A 22,500-nucleotide genomic window follows, 5' to 3' on the forward strand; every position below is an offset into this window, starting at 1 on the left:
TCCTCTCAAAAAATTGAAAACCTGGGGCACTTGGGTAGCTCAGTCAGTTGAGCATCTGCCTTCAGCTCAGGTCATGATCTCAGGGTCCTAGGACTGAGTCCCACATCAGCCTCCCTGCTCAGTGGGGATCTGTTTTTCCCTCTCCCTCTCCCTGCTGCTCCCCCTGCTTATGCTCTCTCTCTCTCTCTCACTCTCTCTCTCTCTCTCATAAATAAAATCTTTAAACAACAACAAAAAAATTGAGAACTTGGCTTAATAAAATTAATGACAGCTTTAAAAAATAATTTTATAACAAAAAAATCATGAATTTAAAAGTCTCCCCTCAAATACCACATTATAAAAGCAAAATGTACCAGATTTTGAAAGAAAAGACCATTTTAATCCAAATTCTTTTGAGAAAAGAAAATAGAGAATGGCTGACCTATTCATGAGCCAGGTTATCCCTGAAGCCCAGGCCAGACGGGGATGCTTTAAAAGAAAGGAAAAGAAAGGGCAACCTCATTCATAAACTCAGATGCAGATTCTAACCAGAAAATTATAAGCCTAGTCCAGGTGATACTTAGTGAACAAGTTCATCCCAGAAAAGCAAAAATGATTTAATATTAATAAATCTATAAAAGTAATTACCCACCTCACAGACACAGGGTGTGGGAACCACATAATCATTTTGACAGACGCAGAAAAATAACTCAGTAAAATTCAGAGCCTATTAATGATTTTAAAAAATTTCTCAGACAACCAGAAAAGAAGGAAGCTTCCTTTCTACTCAAAGCCTATAGCAAGCTTCATTTTTGGTGGTGAAAAATTAACAGCTTTCTCCTTAAACTAAGTAACAAGGTCATAAGTATATACATTAAGACTGTGTCTTTAGCGACCAAGGTACAGTCTTAAGCAACCAAGGTCATGGAGGTCCTAGCTAGTGCAACATGGCCAGTTAAAGAAGTAAATGATGAACAGAGTATAATAAAGCAAGAAGCCAGCTCTCATTCATAGATTGTATCATCGATCATCTACATAGAAAATCCAAGAATATTCATACAGTATACTAAAGAGAGAATTTAGCAAGGAAACCAGTTATAAGATGAACACACAAAAATCAATAGAGCATTTCCATGTACCAGTCAAAGGAAAAGGATTACTTTTAAAAAAAAAAAAGATAAAAAAGATACTATTTATAGTAGCAACAAAAAAATAAGGACCCAGGAAAAACATCACAAAAGATGGGCAAGCCGTTTATGAAAGAAACTGTTAAAAATTGGCAGACACTAAGGAAGACCTACATAAAAACATAGGAAAGATAGAGCATATTCCTGAGGAAGATTCACACCAGAAAGATGTTATTCTCCCCACATTAATTAATTAATTATAGATGTAAGCAGCTCCAGTGAAAATACCAAAGGCTTTTTTCTAAGAATCTGACAAGCTGATTCTGAATTTGTATGGACGAGCAAGATGGGAAGACTTATGCCACCAACATGAAGAGTTAGCCTAAAGCTATGGTAATTAATATAATGCGGTATTAGTACAGAAAAAGAACTATAAAGGAAAAGAATCACAAATTCAATTATGTTCCACTACATGAAAATTAAGAACCTCTGTCCACTGAAAGGCGGTAGAAGGAGAATGGAGAGGTAAGCCACGAACTGACAGACAGTAACAGCAGCCCGTGCGACAAAGCTCTGGAATCCAGAAGGTAAAATTCTCCTGTAAATCAGTAAGAAAAGGACCCCGCAGTAGAAATATAGGCACAAGGGGACGAGCAGGCATTCTGCAAGAGGAATCATGACTGGTGACATGAAAAGATGCTCCAACTCGCTGGTAATCAGACAAAGGTAAATTAAGATCACAATGAGATCATTATTTTCCACCTGGTAGGTTAGCGATGATCACAGCAGTTTCCAAGTTTGGGGAAGGATGACATCAATTGTGTAGGAGCCTAACCTGCCTCCACTGTTTTTACGAAACAGTTGTGGTCGTGTGGTCCTGTACGCTGAGCAGTGGTGGCAGCCTTGGGCGTACAGCAGGGAGACGCGGTCACAAATGTGCCATGAAAGTAGAGGATGAGAGTGATCAGAGCAGCTGTGGGTGACAGACAAAAACAAGAGGACAGACAGGAAAGCACGTCCATGAACAGCGGCAGGGTCGCAGGGAGGGCTGCTGGGACGCAGAGACCATGCACAACCAGAGGTGACTCAGCACGTGAGGTCTCAAGCGGGAGGAAGCCAGGCTCGAACACTCGGACCACGTTTTATAAGATGCTCTTCTGAAAAGTCACAACGGGCCACACTAAAGATGTTGTTGAGCGCAGCTGGGTGGATGGTGAAGCCCTACACGCGGGCTAATGTAACACAAACTCAGAAGAGCCCTAAGAGCAGGGCGGGGAGCGGGGACCCGGGGGCAGGACGGGAGAGGGGGTGCACAGGTGCCGGGCAGATCCGCGCCGAGCTGGCTGGCACCTGTCCCTCACGACTCACAGCCATCTCACACACTGCTTAGTGCACACCAAACAACACATCACTTCAGGAGGAAAAAAGAAGGAACGGAAGAGGAGAGGAGGGAATGAAAGCAGAAAGAGAAGAGAAAAAAAAAAACAGCACCAAAAAACCACCAAAGGTCAAACTAAGACAGTAAAGAACAAAAATTTGAAATCCTGGGCACTGGGAAAGGGCAAAGAATGCTTTTGCTCAGGGCCACAGGCCCCACTAAGGGAACCCTTCAGCACTACATCCTTTGAGACAGCAACAGGCTCATGTCTGTTGCACGCCGGCACTCCATGTTGGGCCCCGTGTGCAAAGTTCATGTGTAACCCCAAATCAGGTAGTTAACACATGTGCCCGATGCCCTGACTTCCCCCGCGGCCCCGGTGATGCACGGCGGCCGAAGTGACCTGGCCACTGGCATGTGGTAGGAGGCTCAGTGCTCGTCCAGGGCATGTCTGGCAGCCGTCACCCAACCATGGCCCGCGTGGTTGTCACATTCGGGTGGACAGCTGTGAGGACACGGGCAAAACCCTTTTAGCATCCCGCATGTCCCTCTGCAGGACACGTGTCGACTGTTCTCAGGTCTGTGCGTGGCTGTGGGAGAAGCACAGTCCAAGCCACCAGGCCTGCTCTGTGTGCTGAGCACTTCACACTAGCTACCCCGGGCACCGGGCACCAAGGATGGCCTCGGCTCATCCATTCCCCAAATGCAGAGTTGCAGAGAGCTCTCCAGAGGTCAGGCAGGCAGCAATGCAGGAGGTTAATGTTATCACCACTATTAAAGCAACAGAGGTACTAACGGTGGTTGGTGTGTGAGTTCTGGCAGGAAGGAACACCCTCTTCTCCTGTCTGGTCTCATCTTGCACAGCATGAACATGCCAGAATGACAGCCTTCAGCAGAGCACCTTTCCAGTGACACCTCGCATTAAAAATCACAACAGTGACAAGGGAAGAATAACCTGAGTTCAAGAGGCTCTTGATTTCCTCTGACTTTCTAATTCTGGTCCTCTTGGTATGGAGTTGAAATGATCCTCCTTTGCAGTAAAAGTACAAATAAAGTTCTTTAAATATCTTAACAGAGAGTCAACTCATGCCTATCAGCTTAGCCCTACACGTGCCACCTGGGACTCACTTGCGTGGCATTCTCACTGCTGACCAGGATCTAACGTGAGCAGCAAAGACTGCAGGACCTTAAACACAGGAAAGAGGCTGAGACACAGGCAGTGGAAGAGTAGAGAAGCCACCAGAAGAGGGTGAGCCAATTCAGAATGTAGCTGACCCAGCATCAGGCCTGGTGGGATTACCAAAGCCCAGGAGGCAGGGCCATCGGGAGTGAGAACCCTGGGAGCAGGGACAGAAGGGCCAGAAAGGGGCCCATGGAAGGAGAGAACTGAAGTACTCTCTTTTAGATCAGACAAGGAACAGCCATGCCTGGCACTCACACCCATGGTCCTGGCCTCCAATCTCCTGCCAATGGCCACATCTACCAGAGGTCAGAGGGCACAGGCACCAGCACCAGGAGGGGTGGCTCTGGCAGCTGACCTGTATACTCTCCTAAGGCTCATCCAGACTTCTATCGCACTCCTGGGTGACACACTCCTCCTGAGAAGGCCCTCTCTCTGTGCATTCCTCTCTCGACCCTCTTCCATCCTCTACCCAATCAAGGAAGACCACTGGAACACTGCCTCACTGGACTGTCATTCTTACTTCCCTAAACAACATGATACCTTCTATTTAAGTTGAGGATCCACAAGAAAACAAAGGAAAAGAAAGTCACACAAAAACCATTCCTGCATTTGGTTATTCAAAAAAACCAACATTAAATGGCTTACTAGCCCTTACTTAAAAGTTTAGGACAAATTCCTCCCACAAGAAAAGGTTTCTCTCTCCTGAATAGATGATACCCTTGTACTAAATTATACAACGAGTGCTGGGTAACTCCTTTCCCTTTTCACTGTGGCTTCCTGTATGCCCAATGACAGGTTGCATTGTACGTACATAAGCTATTTTCAGCCCAGCTTTCCTGGCATATTGACTTTCTTAGTGCATGGTTCTCTGGCAATCACAACTACCAAATACAGTCATGAAACAGAAAACAAACATAAGTCTCTGACAGAAGGCAAAATAGCTGACACAAAATCCATGTGCTAAGGGTCAGGCTCTGGAGCCGGCCTGCCTGGGTTAAAACAATTATAGGTATGTCCCCTGTGTTCAAGACAGAGGAGAACAGGATGCCTGAGTGGCTCAGTAGTTGAGCATCTGCCTTTGGCTCAGGTCATGATCCCAGGGTCCTGGGGTCGAGTCCCCATCAGGCTCACCGCAAGGAGCCTGCTTCTCCCTCTACCTATGTCTCTGCCTCTGTGTGTGTGTGCCTCTCATGAATAAATAAATAAAATATTTTTTTAAAAAGACAAAGGAAAATAAAAACATGCTTAAGATATAAAAAGCACCCCAATGGAACTCAGATGTAAAATACAGTATCTAAAAGGAGAAATACACCTGGTATGATTCATAGATCAGATACAGAAGGGAAAAATTAGTGACAATGAAAAATATGTTTTTAAACTATCCAGGCAGAGAAAAAAAAAAAGGACTGAAGTAAATGAACAGAGCATCAGTAAGATGTGGAACAATATTAAACAATCTGACACACATTGAAGTCACCCCAGAAAAAGGCAGAAAAATATTTGAAAAAATATTAACCATTTCTTTAAATTTAATGAAAAAACTACACTCACAGATGCAAGAAACTCATTGAAACCAAAGCCTTAGAGACATAAAGAGAAGTAAACCAAGGCACATCATAATCAAATCACTGGAAAAAAAAAACTGATAATGAAAAACCTTGCAAGTGGCCAGAACAGGGAAAGGGGACAGATACCATGCAGAGGGGAAACATTAAGCATGACAGCACACCGGTCCTCTGGAGCTATGTGAGCCAAGATGCAATGGAATACCATATTTAAGCATGAAAAGGAAAAAAATAGTCAATTTAGAATTCTATAAGCAGCAAAATATCTCTCAATAATAAAAGCAAAACAAAGGCTTTTTCAAAAAAAAAGAAGAAGAGAAGAAGACAGTTTGGGTACTAGCAGACCTGTGTTTGAGAAACACTAGTGCAAGTTCCCTAGGCATAAAAAAAATGATACCAGATGGAAAAATGGATTTATACAACGGAATAAAGAGCATGGGAAATGGATAATATGCCAATAGATATAAAAGCTGGGGGAGGGTTCCTATTTTCAATCTTTTTAAAAGATAACTCACTGCCTAAAGCAAAAACAATGATATATTTTGGAGTTTGTACTTTATGGAGAAATAAAACGTATTAAATGAGTACAATGGGAAAATGGGAGAGGCTGAAGCTACTATCATAAGGTTCTCCCACTGTATGTGATGCTAATAATGTCACATGAATGCAGACTATGATAAGCTAGACACATTCACAATACCCTAGAGCAACCACTAAAAAGCAGAGGAAGGAGAGCTAGTAAGTATATATAAAACCTAAGCTAATATCATTAAAAATATATATTCACAATTCTCAATAAGTTTAGGACTGATATAAGAAAGTATGTCCTCTGATCACAAGGTAATTAAATGGAAGATCAGTAACAGAGGTATCAGGAAAATCCCACACTATTTGGAAATGAGACACTTCTAAATAAGCCATGTGTTATGGAAGGAATCGCAGAGAAAACTGGAACTCACGAGACACTGAAGGAAAGTAAGACGACACAGCCATCGGGAGATGAATTCCAATGAGCTTTATGCTCCAAGGGGAAATTTGGCCCTAAGCGTCAATGTGAGAAAAGACCAAGGGTTCAACTCAATGATCCAAGCTTCCACCTTACTAAACCCAAAGTGAGCAGAAGAAGGGAATAATAAAGAGAAGAAATCAGTAAGAGATAAAAGAAGGAAATCAATTATAACAAAAGTTGGTTCTCTGAAATGGACAAACCACTAACCAGACCAATTAGGAAAAAAAAAAAAAGGAGAAACACAAATTACCAATATTAGTAATAAAAACAAGGACCTGACTTAAATCCTACAGATACTCGAAGGACAATAAGAGTATTAAAATCACTTTGGGCCAATAAATTCGAATAAATGAGATGAAATGACCCAATTTTTTGAAAACCTCAAATTACCAAAAAGTCACTGAAGAAGAAAGAAATGACCTGGATAACACTCGGCCTACTACAGAAACGGAATGCGTAGTTAACATCCTTTCCACAAAGAAAACCCCACACCAAATATGGCCTCACTGGCAAATCCTAGCAGACATTCAAAGAAGAAACGATATTAACAGCATGCAAACTGTTCCAGGAAATAAAAGCCGCCCGACCTCATGAGTCTAGGATTGCCCTAATTCCAAACCAGAAAGACTCTCCCAGAGAAGAAAGCTACAGGTCTGTACCACCCCAGAAACACAGACGCAGAAGTCCCCAAACAGTAGCAAAGTGAACCCAGCAACGCGTAACAGCCCTGACATATCGAGCCACGTGGGGTCACCCAGGAATGCAGAGTGGGTCTAATACACCAAGGGCAAGCAGTGGGACTCAGTATACTCATGGCACCAGGGAGAAAACTTCCCCAACGTGACAAGAGGCACCCAGAGCAAAGCACGGTGAGGACCACACTTCACAGTGGGTGAGGATGAGGCAAAGAGCAGTGAAGAGCTGCTGAAAAGGAAAAGAAGAGGCAATCCTCCTGCCCTCCCACCCCACAACCTCAAGGTCAAGGGGAAAAAGCCAGGTTCATGTCAGAATGTCTGGACGAAGTGATCAAGCTCATGGTCTTTACTCCATAATCTCAACCATTTTCAATATTCCGTGCCCGACGGGAAGCGCTCGGGAGCGCTCCAGCAGCAGAGCGAGGTGGTGGCTGTCTGCACGAATGTCCCTGGGGGGGGGGGGACATAGCTCTTCGGATGAACCTGCAGACTCACCCATGAAACAAACGCTTTCCTTGTAGGAATGAGGAAGGACCTGTGGTGACTCAGACTGGGGTACCCAGCAGACATCTCCTCAAAAATAAACGGTACGAGCGCGTCACTGTGACATATTGACGGTATTTGCTGCTAATGGTAAATTGGGAGCTTTAAATGGTGATTACAACTTTAGGAGACATGTGTCCCCCACCGCGCCTTATCGATCGCCCGGTTCTAAGGCCGTTCTAGAAAGGCGGTGATATTAACAAGCATGGGTTTCAACACTGCGTTATGAAACTTGTCAACATTTGGAAGATGTGTACAAACCAGCAAACCAGTATTTTCCAAAAGACCAATGAATAATGTAACAAAATCATTCAAGGTGCAAGACACATCAATCGATTTCCACGTAAGCGAGCACAAAGAGCTCACTAAGGGCTCAGATTCCACACAGCAAAGAACCTTCCAGAAGCTAACACTTTCTTGTCGAGTTCTGATGCCATCTCACAGAATATCCACAATTATCTGAAAGAGCTATTAAACTGCCTTTCCTTACCAGTTATTTGTATGAAGCCGGACTCTCTTGATACTCCTCAACCCAAACACATCATGGTAGACAGAGCAGGAACAGGTGCAAGATCTGGCTACCTTCTATTAATCCAGTCATTTAGAACACGTGGAATAAAAGTAAACCAATACCGCTCACCTCACCAATCTTTTTTTATGGAAAATAGTTACTTTTCATTTAAAAATGTGTTGTTTACATTAGAATGTAATAGGTTTATTGTTGCTTAAATGAATTACTAAATGTTAAGTTTCTCAGCACTAACTTCTAATGTGGTAAATTTGATATATGACTCACAGAAGTTCTCTAGGGTCTCTAATAAGTTTTTAAGAGCGCACAAAGTCTCTGAAACCAAATCACGTGAGCCCACTGGTGTGAGGGGAAGAGTGCCGAGACTACACCTGGCCATACCCCACCTGTAGTCTTGACCCCCTGCAACCAAGGGGCTTTGCGGGACCTAATCCCTCCATTGGCAAACAGGAGGAAGAACAGAGGAACACCCCCGTATCTTCCATCTGACATCCTGAGTGTAACCAGAGGACGTCCCAAGAAAATAACCACTTTCCCAGCTTTTTAAGTACTCTCTACTACCTTTACCTCTGCCACCACCTGTATAAACTTTTCCATAAAAATTTGATTAAATCTCTCCAGGAGACTTCCTTATAAAGCTCCACTAGAGAATGTATCATTATTTCAGCTTAGAGTTGGAAACAAGGGGGGGGAGAAAGAATCCTTTGGTGTAGCAAGTCAGTGCATGAATACAATTCCATATGAAAACATTTAAAATACATTAGATTTTTTGGTCAAGATGAAAGACCAAAAAAAAAAAAAAAATCAAGCAATCTATTCTAATTGGGTTCCCATGGTAACTGTACAATTGGGTTTTTCAATATAACATCCCAAAGGCCCAATGCACACTTGTAAAATATACTTCAAACAGCCTGAATTGTTTTTACGTTACAGCACTCCCAGGAAGATCAATTACTATCCATCCCCACCCTGACTATTAGTGGCAGGACACGTTAACACTGCTTGCCACATTAACATAAGTCATATAAGGAGCACTACATATCACAATCATTATATAAAACTAATCACACGCTTCAGATTCATCAAACCTGCTCTGGGTAATAAACCGATACCACGGTTGTCGCAGAATCATGTTTACGAAATGTAAGAAATCGAGCCCAACTACATGCCACACCATTATGCCTCTCTTATTGATTTCAAGGATAAACAGAATCAATCATTAATAATTACATTATAAGATGGCCCTCAAGGTTAATCATATTCTTAGAGACTCTCACTATGGAATTAAACAACAAACATAGCTGTGCTAATAAATAAATAAATAAAACATAACTGAGAATTCAAATCCACGTTTTAAATATTAACAGCACGCTATGAAGCACAGCACAGTCCCTCACTCGGGATTCCAGCCTCCCCCACATGGACCACAGTGGTCGGTCCCTGCCAAGCGGCATTCCTGGGCCCGGTGCTGGCCCACACAGCAAGGCACAGAGCCCCAGCCACAGCTCAGCGACAACAGATCCACTAGGTAAAAGTTTACAACTTGAGTTTTCTTTGCAACGAGCATAAAGATCCCTCCACAGTTGATGCATTCTGCAGATCTACACCCCATAGCACGAGCTGGTGCTTGGGCAGAAGTAAATTTAACAATCTCCTGCCTTTTTGGGTCCCCTCATCAATGGCTACAGATCTAACACAGGCCAATCTGGTGCAAGTGTAGGCCAGCGGCTTCCAGTGAGGAATGTCTCACTAGGTCCCCAACTCAACAGAGACTTCCAGAAATCCTGAAAGACAACGTAGCATGGAAAGTAGCAAAGTGCATGATTCTTAGAATTCTAGCTGGTGTCCAACAAGATGACCACAGGCTGCTCCTTGATCCACGAAGGACTAGAGCCTGAATTGACCAATGTCAAGGGAAAAAAACAAACAACCAATACAAAATCCCAACCAGCAAATCTAGGCTAGTTCCCCAACCCTCCTCTTGCCTAAGAATCCCAGTCACTCAGCTCTTACACCAGACTCTCCCCCCAGCATCAGCAGCTGGGAGCCTCGACAGCATCTCAGAACATATGCACCCAGTGCCACGATGTCACCGGGCCCTCTGGGCATCTCATGCCTTGCCTGCCACGTCGCTTTCTATGATCTTTGGGGTTCCCGGTAACAAGACACAGATTTCTGTGTATTCTGTTTTCTATTCTTCCTATATACACTCACACCTTCAGGGATGCCAGGACCTAAACCTGAGAACCAGCCTACATGACTTTTGAGCACTATCTCACTACAAGTTGCCCTTATCCCCAAATTCCAACTTTATACACAAACCTCACAGTTCTAGAGGCTGGGAAGTCCAAGATCAAGGTTCTGGCTGACTTTATGTCTGGTAAAGGCTCTCTTCCTGGCTGGCAGATGGCTGCCTTCTCCCTTCTGCCCTCAAATGGTAGGGACAGGGGTGGAGGTGAGGCACTGAGAGGAGAGGAGTGCGGAGGGCACAGGAGGAGCAAGGAAAAAGAGATCTGTCTCCACCAATCCTGCTGGACAAAGGTCTCACCTTATGACCCCAATTCATCTTCATTTAACTCCTAGGGGTCACTCTCCAAATACAGTCACAGAGCTTAGGGCTTCAACATCTGAATTCTGGGAGGATACGCTCAACCCTTGGCTGGGCCTTCCACCAAGTCTAAGTCCACACCAGCCTCGGAGGGCTCCCCATACAGATTCCAGCATCGCCTTCCACCAAGTCTAAGTCCACACCAGCCTTGGAGGGCTCCCCATACAGATTCCAGCATCACCTTCCACCAAGTCTAAGTCTACACCAGCCTTGGAGGGCTTCCCATAGAGATTCCAGCATTGAGAGATGAAACCAACACACTTGAGTGTGAGTGTGTGGCCCAAGGGAAGGGCCCAGGCATTGGAGGGACTCGGGGAGGCTGTGTTTGGGCTGAGTCAGAAGAGGCTCTCCAGGCAGGGCAGGAGAAGGCTCTGGAATGAAGGGGATGGGGTCTCCCACTCATCCAGGCTCAGAGCAAAGCTTGGTGCACAGGCTTCTAGAGAAAGTGCCAGAACAGATGTGCATGGCCATCAGGCTGAATGTGGCTTCAAGATGAGTCTCTCAGGCTCATCCCATCTGGCATCTGGGTGGGTGGAGGGATTCCCTTAAAGCATCTTTAGATCCTTGCCTTCAACAGAAGGAGGAAGAGGTGGTCAGTGGCTGACTCTCCCTGGTCTCATGCCTACATGCTAAGCTTCCACTGCCTGGCACCTGCTGAAGCAGTGCCCTTGTCAGGCACCTGGCCTCCTTCCACGTAGGGTTCAGCTTTCCCTAGAAGCTTCTCTGGTGCCCTCATGGACAGAAGCAGGGGACTGTGTGGGGCTTGGGAGGCAAAGAAACCAAGGTCGTAGAAGGTGGACTGTGGCAACTTCTTCCTCCATGATGCAGGACAGGAGATCTGAAAATCCTCATCATCTAAACCGGACAGAGGTGCCAACACTCACCTGGCTTCCCAAAGGTAACCCCCCAGTCGAGGTAAACTCCAGGTGGTCTGGAGCCAGTGCCCTACTGCAGTAGCAAGCACCCAACAATACAAACAGACCAGAAACAGGGTACATGGGTGGCTCAGTCAGTTTAGCATCTGACTCTTGATCTCAGAGTTGTGAGTCTAAGCCCTACATTGGGCTCCACATTGGGTGTGGAGCCGATTTATTAAAAAAAAAAAAAAGAGCACAGACCAGAAACACAAGCATCCAACAATCCAAACACACTAGAAACATGGGCAGCCACAAAGTGGCTTTTCATTAAGTGGGATTTTCTACATGAACATCAGGCCACAACCCAAGGACAGCAAATGTTTGCTTCCAACACTAAAATTATTGGAACCGCTTACTTAAGGCCAATACAAAGGAATTTTTAACTAATCCGTCCAAGAAGCCATCCTGCCTTAATTGTCATGATACACAGTGGCTGGGAGTAGATGCACGTCGGGCTCAAAGGGTTCTGAGCAAGAAACCTCACCAAACAGGACAGGAAAATCACTCAGGAAACCAGAACCAAACCTCTGGAGGCTCTTCTGGGGTGATCAATAGTCCAGACAACACCACAAGGACAGCAATGGTGATCTCAGTTCAGAAGGAAATGCTCTGATTACACAAAAAGCTAAGAGGAAGTCTTTAAAGCCCATACTTTTGTAGGAAAAAAAAAAAAGGCAACCATAAGTAGGGGTTACGGCTCCAGCCCCACATGGGCTCAAGCTATTCGGAGAGTGACAGCCAGGGCATCACAAGGACCCTGACATGAGGGGGCCAACCCCCCGGCTCACTCAGGAACTCCGGGTTTAGCTCTGGAAGCGTGTGTCCCCGGGAGGCCGCTGTCACCCACGACCAAGGCAGAGCTCCCGGGGAGCCCGCCTGCTGCTGGGCAGAAGACCTTTACGTGGTTGGTCGTAGTCAAAAGGGTGAATAATGCTGAAATCGTAAGACTATTTACTCAATTCTAGAACCTGCATATTCGTTCTGATAGTTCTTGGAACAAACTTCAGGAGGAGCAGCCGAGGAGCAGCCCCCGCAAGCTCCCTGCAGACGCGCTGGGGCCCGCACCCCGCCAGCGCCGGAGACGGATGGGCTGGGGTGGGTGCGGAGGGCGCTCCTCGGCAGGCCCGCCGGCGGGACGCACCGCATCCATCTGACTCGACAGCTTAATCTGATGATAACACGATGGTGACAGAAACAAATTTTTCTGCACAATAAAGAATAGCACACATGGGCTTTTCTTGGGATAGCTAGCTAAATTCAGTAACTTTTGGAAATACATCATTTCTTTTTCTTTTTTTTTTTTTTTTTTTTTTGCCCATTTTTCTAGGAACTTCCACTTGAGTGTGAAAAGCCTCACTAACAAGAGCAGCTGCAAACACAGAACACAGCCCTGATCGGACGCTCAGGACCCCTTCCCTCTGCTCTGCTGGGTCCCGGCCCTCCTGCAGGGTCACGGCCCACACGGACGTCATGACGTAACCGTGACAGGTTCAGCGCACAGAGACCTTGAAGCCTCGTTTCTAGGACCCGGGCCACACTGTGGCCTTAACCACTGTGGGGTGTCCACAGGCCGGCACAGCCAGGCGGCCTCGACACACCCCACCCCTGACTCCACGCAGGCCATTGGTGCCTTTCCGTCTGTCCTTCCAGCACGCCAGCCGGTGGCCACCCAGGACCCTCCCGGACACTGTGCCCAGGCCTCCATTCGCAAGGCCGCCCACCTCTCATGGCTCAAGCCGCCCTCATAAGTCATTCTCCCTGGGGGACCTGCTCCAACCACCTTCAACCACTGACGCCCCCCAACCAGGGCCTCCCGCACCCCAGTGTGCCTCCAGAAGCACTGAGAACCTAAGACACGGGCACGCGGTGGACAGGCCCGCTCCCCGCCAGACGCCCCAGCAGGTGACCCCCAACGGGGTCAGACAGGAGCACAGCCTGAGGACACGGGCCGCGCAGAAGACCGTGGAGTCTTTGCGGAAGGAGACCAGGCACACGCTTTCCTTCTGATCTTCATTCCAACGCAACGGTGCACCCCGAGCCTGGCAGTTTAGTTTCGGGAGCCCGCCAGCACCGGCAGGGTCGTACAGGTCCCCGCACCTCCGGAGGACGGGCTGGGTGCGAGGGCCGCTAACGAGCCCCCTCGTCCCTGCTGACACTTCTGCCCGAGCGAGGCTACAGGAAGGCAGCCCCCCACTCCCGAGCCCAAATGCCAGCGCGACGGAAGGGGTTTATTTACCCCCCCAAGGCCAGATCTTTTTCTCTAACTTCCCCAGGATCGCTTTTCTGTGAATAAAAAGTATATACACCACATGTTTTTTCCTTTTTCATTAAAAAAAACTCATTCTAAACACAGTCATCTTCCATGACCCTCCTCCCTCACCGCACGGCGCTCCGTCAGAAAGCCCTGCGGGACCCCTCGGCCTCGCACAAACTGTCCCCAAACCACCCCTGACCCGGGGCACATGACCGGACTGTGTCACCCGCCACGTGCAGCAGAGGCCGCCCACCGCCTGACCTTCGTCCTTCCTCCCTGTCGTCCCTGCCTCCCCTGCTGATGACTCGGTGGCCCCACTTGGGAAGGTCCTGAGCCCAAGGCTCAGAGAGAACAGTCCCCTTCCTGGCTGACCTTGTGCTAACGTCAGGGCTCCTTTGCAGCCCCGACCCCCACCCGAACTCCAGCCGAACTGCTCACAGATGCACCTGCACCCGGGAGTCCACGCTCCCACTGCTCAACCCGCAAAGTCCCACCCACAGGCCACCGGGACAAACCTCACAAGTTTCTGCACAGATGTTTCACCCACCCCTGCAGCAGGCATCAGGACCAGGTCCACGGTGCATCGGGACTTGGTGATGAGCATGGCTGCAGCCCTGGAACACAGCCTGGGACTTGGTGCCCTCCTCCTTTCTCTGGCTCCCACCCAATTGTCCTCCCACTCTCAAACACTGTATGGGGTGTAGACGAACGCCTTCAGCAAATGGCAAAGCTCACACAGGCACGGTCCCGCGACGTCCTCACCGCGGGCAGCCCTGTATTAGTGGTCTGTGTACTGGGAGGTGTCGTGAGCATGTCAAGCAGGGACAGACATGAGAGCACTGTTTCTCCCCCAATGCTAAGGACAGTGCTTGGTCACACTGGAGTTCAGAAAATCTAAGTGAACACACATAGGTATGTATTTATTTATGCCACATCTTGCCCCCAAAAGGACCCGTGCCTGGTTCTCACTTGACCCCTGCAAAGGCAGTGACACAGCCAGTGGGCCAAGCCGGAGCTCTAGTGCTATCCTGTGCGCCTTGTGCAAAGCACCCAGCCTCTCCCAGAGAATAGCACACATGGGCTCCTCACACACAACAAGGAAACCATCGGTGTCCACAGGATGCGAGAAGTCGGTCCACATAAAGCAACCCGCGCAGTAGGCCTTCAATGAATGCTATTACCAGCAACACCATTATTGCAGTGGCCAGAATCTTCTGGAACTTGACTAACTCTACCAGGCTGAACCATGAGGGGAGGGTAAAGACAGACCCCAAAATAGGGCCCATTTCCACCCACACATATTACTGAGGATTTTCTCTTTCTGACAAAGCTGACCTAACAGATTGCCCCGCCCCTCACTACTGGGGTCTGAGCAATCACACTTGGGAAAATACTGTGCCATGCTGGTGCCACTGCTGGCTCCTGACCACTGCCAGTGTCGGGCTCTGTGTCACATCCTTCAGCAAGCTTTTTCAATGTAACAGATGATTACTGTCGAGCCTCCGGGGGCTGTCGGAGATGGGCAGTGCCCCCCCCGGGGAACACACCTGCTAAGCCCACTGGCCCACGAGGCACAAGCCTGCCGTCAGCATGGCACCCCTGACCACTCACCACACTGCCCCCTGAGTGGGAGGCACCTGGAGGCCAACCGCCTGGGCAGCTCCCAACAGTGTCCACGGTGAAACAACGGAGCTGGCAGCAGAGGAAACCACCTCCTTAGAGACAAGAAGGATTTTAGACACCTAGCAAATTCCCCATAGGCTACATCATGCTCCAGACCAAATAGAAGTCCGTGACCACCTGGAATCACAGACACACCGGAGGCGGAGCACAGGAGCCAAGAACCATCACTAGTCCTGCCTCCTCTGAAAAACAGCTTGGTGGCCCTAAGCTAACATATGCCAACTATTACTGTTATTCGGGGCTCACCAGGGCCTGGTGTGATCTGCACACGTGACTCCCTCTCAATAGGCAACCACAGCCCTATGAGTGATAGTGTCATTTCCCCTAGTTTTGGGGAAACCAAGGCTCAGAATAGTTATCTAACTGTCCTCAAGGTGATATAACCAGTAGAGCCAAGTCCAAACAAGCAGTCTTGTTAGCAGCGGCTGCCCACTTACCCCTGTGCAGGCTGCCCCTAAAGGGGACTTGGGTTATGAGTAAATCCATAAAACAAGGATGCTGGCTAGGCTGGAGGGAAACCAGGATTTCTGGTAGGTTCCTCCCTGCCTTTTCCAGGTACAATCTCATCCACAAATGAGATAATGGTTCCAAATGAACATTTCTATCCAGGCGGTGCCTCATACTTTATTATTTCATATGCTGATACTCATCCAGACAGACAATTAAGTGTGATCACCACCATCAGACAGATGAGGAGGCAGCTTGGAGTTCAACATTTGCTTAAAGTCGCCCAACTAATTGCGGCACCTGGATGGCTCAGTCAGTTGAGCATCCAACTCAGGGTCATGAGATCGAGCCCCACATTGGGTTCCACACTGGGCATGGAGCCTGCTTGAGGATCTCTCTTTCCCTCTCCCCACTGTGCATGCTAGCGCTCTCTCTCTCTAAAACAAAACAAAACAAATAGTCACCCAACTAGTAAACAGCACCACCAAAATCCCTCCCATGTTCTCTCTGACGCCACTCTTCCTACATAAAAACCCAACTCAGTTCCACAAAAACACATTCAGTGGTGTATCTGAAAGTTCACCCTCACCCGAGACCAGGAAAATGCTTCTACCCCCAGCAGGGAAAAAAAAGACACCAGCCAGTCAAAAGGAAAGACAGGAGGGAAATATAATATGGCTGTCCATGCTTCACTTTGTTTGTAAAACTAATGCCAAAGTTTTGGTAACATCTGCATCTTTTGTCATAACCACAAGACCGAAAACTATAACGCTATGATAACATGTTGGGTGTGCAATTTGAAGAGATTCACATGTCTCTGAGGAGTTACAAAACCATACACAGATCCATGAGCACAGGCAAGTGAGAACAACGTTGGCTGCGAATGGACCCTTCTGGAAGGGGAACTCCATTGCTCATCTGCACTGGAGAGCATTCTTTCTCAGCCATCTTAAAGATTCCTCAAGAGATGCTCAAACATTAGGGTCCCTAGAATGCCCTGAGAAGCCCGTAAAGACACAGGTCCCCAGGTTCTGATCCCACAGGTCTGGCAAGGGGCCGTATAATCCGCCTTTTTTAACCAGCACCTTCGGTAATCCTGATGCCAGCGGGGCTCAGACCACCACTTGAGAACGCTGTTCTGCTATGGCTCATGGATCTCCCACTCCAAGGAGAGCATCAGATCCCACATTCCAGTGGTCACTCTTACTAAGGACCCCGAACAACCAGGTCAAAATCTGAAGGTAACATCATTGGTCCCAACATGTAGGCCTTTTGACTGAGGAGTAAACTGTAGCTAACAATTTAAAAACAAATGGGAAGTAACCACCAGTTACTTATGAAATGTCCACATTTCAATGTCCCATCCCATATTTTGCCCCATGATTCAATTCTCTCTCTTCACCCATCCGGATACCTCTCAACGCCCACTGCAGGAATCGCCCGATCTGTCAATAAGGTAAGAGTTTTCTAAACTACTATCCATATGACTCAATTTGTCAGTAAAAACTGCCACCAGCGCTGTGCTTGCAGAAAAATGTCCATAAATGCATTATTGCGACTGGCAGATCGATGTCTATAATAAAAACAAATAGATTTAACAAGTGCCTGCTTTTACGAGTGGTGCCATTGGCAGACTGCGCGTTCAGTTTCGCCCCCAGACTTCTGGGAATGGGCAATGGAGCTCGGGCTGGATACTCTGCTGACTTCACAAGTGCTACCGGTAGGAAATTATTCTAACAAGACAATTTTTGAAGTGGTACAGTGAACATAGGAGGCATTTATAACTCTCTCACAATCCCTTTCACGGTTACACACGTACATAGACGACAACAAATTTGGCAACTGTAAGGAAATGTTTCTGTGGAACTTTTAACTGGTTTTTCCACGGCGGTATCACAAGCCAGAAGTTTACTCTGGGATGCGGGGGCGGGGGGGGGGGGGGGGGGCAGGGACATGAGGCCTGCCTCCCTGGAGACCCCCACTCCTCTAAGCCCCTGATCTAATTGAAAACAACTTGCCGTATCAAAAACAAGTTTCAGCATTTAACACGTAGTCAACGGTGTCACCGCCGTGTCAGTGGCCCCTGGGGCTGCCTATGTATTTAGTTATTTCTGTAAAGCAGACATCAGGAGCGTGGCAGCCACAGACTGGCTTACCTGCCAAGGATTCTGAGCACTTTGGCAAGACACTGTGACCGATTTACATACAAGCCACATCTGCCGAAACCACTCTGATTCCTTCAAAGGTTACAAAAGGTCACAAAATGATTTATTCCTCTTAGACAATTCATTTTAATAGCTACATACAGGAATAAGTCATTCACTATATTCCATAATACGGTTTTCCCAAAATCTTGCACTGACCCCTCCATCTAAGCATTTTATTATTTATTTTTTACGTCAAAAGAAAATGACCCTTGCCAGTGACCAGCAAATATGCACCAGTTACCCAAATGCCACAAAACACACACGTGGCAGTATTTTGTCTACAATGCTGGGTCTCAGACTTTCATCTGCCTTTGCTCACGACAGGCCTCCAGAGCTAACAGAAGGGGACGTGCATCCTGTGAAGCAAGGGAAAACTGGCCCGCCTGCACGGCTCAAACCCCCTCTCCCATGCAGATAACCACAGACTTTCACTTTAAACCAAGAATGGGGTGCTGCTGGGTTTGTTTGCTCATCAGCACCTGAGAAGAATGACAGGGAATCCACTCTCACCCAATGGTAATGTTATAGTCCACACGTTCCCAATTTTTACAGTTTCAGGTTTTGTGTGAGTAACACTCTGAGCTAAGACCCAAGCTCCTTCAGAAAGCAGCTGTATCAAAAGCTACCCTCCCATAACCAGGGAACCCATCAGGGAGGACGAGGACGGCAGCCAAAGGAGCTCAGGGCCTTTCAGAGGCTGGGGCCCCAAAGTACGTGTCTGCAGTGACCCCAGACATGATAGGATGCCAAAACCCTCAGGGAAAGTGGATGCACAAGAGGAACTGTATAGGTCAGTAGTTAGGTAAGGTCACAGGGAAGCATAAAAACAAACCTAACAGATGACCACAGAAAATACTGTTTTGCTTCCATGCTTTTTCTACTAAGGAGACTACACTATAAACTGAAAACAGCCTTGAGGCCCAAAACAGGGAGTCAGAATAGAACCGTGTTGCTGGTTTGAATCCCTGGCTTCTACATGTCCTCTGCAAAATAAGGAAGATAAAGACAGTTTAGCAAGGTTACTTCATTGAACAACACTGAGAAGCGCACCGTTGGGTTCCTGAGGCGGGAGCGCGGAGGAATGAGCTCTGCAGGACCGCCGGGGTGGCTCCTTCTCCCTCGGGCCCCCTGCCCTTCTTCCCTGCACGGACAGACCAGGCCCACACCTGCACACCGGCACAGGAAACTATGGGGCTGGAAGGCCCAAGTGGGGGGCCCAGGTGAGATCCAACTGATACCCAAGTGAGACCAAACCAGAGAGGAAAAGAAAAGTCTGAGAATCTCTGCTGAACAAGAGATGTTTCCATCACGTCCATGCCTAGTGCATTATTTCTTTAAACTTCCCCCTCCAGCAGTGAAGGCCTTTTTAAAGCAGGGTCTAAGAAGTCTAAAAATCTAGCTCTTACAATACAGATTTGTTTTAATAAAAAAGAATATTCACATAGAAAAGGTGCCTTACTATGGCTCTTGCCCGTGAGGATGGGTTCATCCTGCCCCCACAGCGTAACAGCCTCTGCTATTCCAATTCCGACTGGAGACAAGAACCCAGGAGAGATGCGACACTTGCCAGAGCAAGGCCAAGTCTCCTGGTGTCCTGCAGACTCTGGCCCTCGCAGGTGTGGACTTGGTGTGAACTGCCCTCGGGACAATGTGTCTGAGCTAACACAATGTGAGCTCTCTGTTGGCCCGGGGGCCGGGCGGGGGGGGGGGGGGATGGCCAGGGGTGGGAGGAGAGCTCTGACATTGTTTCCTTAAATCTGTTTTACCCTTAGCATGCTCTCCTTTTTAATGTCTTTTTCACGTCTGTGTTTTCTCCACTGAAGGACTGGGAAACAGCAAAGCCATCTCTTCCTCATCTGTCTCTGGGAGATGGAGAGGAGGGCCTGCCTCAGATGCTCCACGGTTCCTATTTAAAGAGCCAGCCGCTTCTTCGCTGGTTACGTTCAGCAGCTTCGTGCTCTGCCACATGCAGCAGAGGCGGCCCCTCTGTGGACAAAGCAGCCCCTCTGTGGGATGACTGTCCACCCACCTGACCGAGCAGATGCTGCGCTCCATCCACACAAGGTGCCTGGAGAACAGGAAACCAAGTACTGGGCAGAGGCCTTGCAGCCAAGACCATCCCAGGGGCTCAGGAAATGATGAGCCAGTGAGTGAGGGATGGATGAGCACTGCCCTACTGTCTCCACTGACCTGGGAATCAGGGTGCCCAGTGTGAAGGGCTCACACACTCCGCTTGTTTACCCCAAGTGTTTATGGAGGCAATTCGGGTAAAACGAATACAGACACCAGCCACGATCATGAGGACCCCAGAACATGGTCTTAAACAGGGAAGGAGGCGTGGAATTCCGCCCAGGGAGGATGCTAAAGGCTCGCTGCAAGGAAGGGCCTGGGTCGAGGCCTCTGAAGCTTCCTGGGAACAGAAGGCGGATGGACAGCGTTCCTGGACGTGCATCAGCAGTGTGCGGGGCAGGAGCGTGCACAGGGGAGGGCCTCGAAGGTGTTGGCCAAGTCGAGGTGCGACGGGGGCAGCCTGCAGCCCACAGCAGGCCACTGTCACCGCAGCTCAATGTGGTCCAGGAGCTGCAGGCCTGGGGTGGGAGGGCTGCACCTGGGCACATGTGAAACCTGGGCAGACTGTGGGTGGGGAGAGGCAGGCCTGGGGTGGGTGAGCCAGCCACACCTGGTGCACCTAGGCACATGTGGGACCTGGGCAGAGGGTGGGTGGGGAGAGGCAGGCCTGGGGTGGGTGAACCATACCTGGGCACATGTGAGACCTGGGCAGAGTGGGTGGGGAGAGGCAGGCCCAGGGTGGGTGAGCCACACCTGGGCACATGTGGGACCTGGGTGGGGAGAGGCAGGCCCAGGGTGGGAGGGTTGCACCTGGGCACATGTGGGACCTGGGTGGAGAGTGGATGGGGAGAGGCAGGCCTGGGGTGGGTAAGCTGCACCTGGGCACATGTGGGACCTGGGCAGAGTGGGTGGGGAGAGGCAGACCCAGGGTGGGTGAGCTGCACCTGGCGCACCTGGGCACATGTGGGTCCTGGGGGGAGGGTAGGTGGGCCGCACCTGGTGCACCTGGCACATGTGGGACCTGGGCAGAGGGTGGGTGGGCCGCACCTGGTGCACCTGGTACATGTGGGACCTGGGCGGAGGGTGGGTGGGCCGCACCTGGTGTACCTGGGCACATGTGGGACCTGGGCGGAGGGTGGGTGGGCCGCACCTGGCGCCCCGGGGCGCACGTGGGGTCTGGGCGGAGTGGATGGGGCGCCGCAGGCCCCACACCTACGGCAGGGGAAGGAGCCCACAGAGCCACAGGCCCCGAGGACTCGTCGGCCTAGGACAGGCCCTGCCGCGGGCGGAGGGCAGCAACCAGACACTCACCGTGTCGCCCAGGCCGCCGACGGCGAGGAGCTGCGAGCGCACGGACGCGGGGGCCACGGGAGCGCGCGCCGCCCGGGCAAGTCCCGGGCGCGGGGGGCGGGGCCGAGACGCCGGGGGGCGGGGCCGGGCGCGGGGGGCGGGGTCACCGCGGGGCGGGGCCTGGGCGTGACGGAAGCGCGGCGGGGGCGCGGGAGCCGACGCGCGCGGAGGGGCCCGGAGGGGGCGGAGCCAGGAAGAGCGGCGAGGGGCGGGGCCGACGGGGACGGGGCGGGGCCGACCCGCGAGCGCGCGCCCGGCTCGGAGCATGCCCAGTGCGGCGGCGCCCGGGCCGACCCCGCTGCGCGCAGCCTCGCAGCCGCCTGGCGCCGCCCCGCCGGGTCTTCCCGCCCTCGGGCCGGCCTCTCCCGCTCCCGCCCGCGGCCTGGGCCCCGCGCCTCCGTCCGCCTCTGCCGCTCTGTGCCTCAGTTTTGCAAATGCCAGGCCCGCGCCCCGTGGTGCGTGCGGGGAGCGGTGGGGAGGTGCGCGCCGGTGCGCCCACGAACCGTGTTGCGGGCTCCGGGGGCGGCAGGTGCTCGGAGCGCGGGGCCGCCTGCCTGGGCTCCAGGGGGCAGGGACCCGCAGGACTCCAGGCGCCTTCCAGGTCGCTGCACGAGCAGAGGGGGCTGGGGCCCGAGGGGGCCGATCAGGGCCCCTCAGGTCCCGCGGGTCACCATGGCCTAGATGCACCCAGATTCCTGGGCCCTGGCAGCCAGGCCAGCCTCGGGGCCATTCAGTGAGCACAGGGGTGCCAGGCCCTGCTCCATGCTGTGTGCACATTCTTACAGCGGAGCTGAGCTCCCCTAGAAAGATACATCGGAGTCCCAACCCCCACCCCCACCCCCCAACCCCCCATCCCGACTCAGAATGTGACCTTATTTGGAGGCAGGATCTTTGCAGAGGTAACAAGTTACAGTGGGTCATTGGGGCGACTGGGGTCCTTGAAAGCAGAAGGCCAG

The 22,500-nt window shown here is 50.0% G+C and overlaps 1 protein-coding gene across 1 annotated transcript in view; it reads right to left on the reverse strand.

Moving 5' to 3' along the window:
- Positions 1–21,574, reverse strand: part of MGMT (O-6-methylguanine-DNA methyltransferase) — a 280,813-nt gene extending 259,239 nt beyond the window's left edge. The window contains exon 1 of the mRNA XM_072804870.1: positions 21,506–21,574. The gene's annotated coding sequence lies outside the window, so the exon portion shown is untranslated. The remainder of the gene's footprint in view (positions 1–21,505) is intronic.
- Between the last annotated feature and the right edge of the window lie 926 nt (positions 21,575–22,500).

The sequence above is a fragment of the Canis lupus genome, chromosome 29, assembly GCF_048164855.1.
Source record: "Canis lupus baileyi chromosome 29, mCanLup2.hap1, whole genome shotgun sequence".
NCBI lineage: Eukaryota > Metazoa > Chordata > Mammalia > Carnivora > Canidae > Canis > Canis lupus.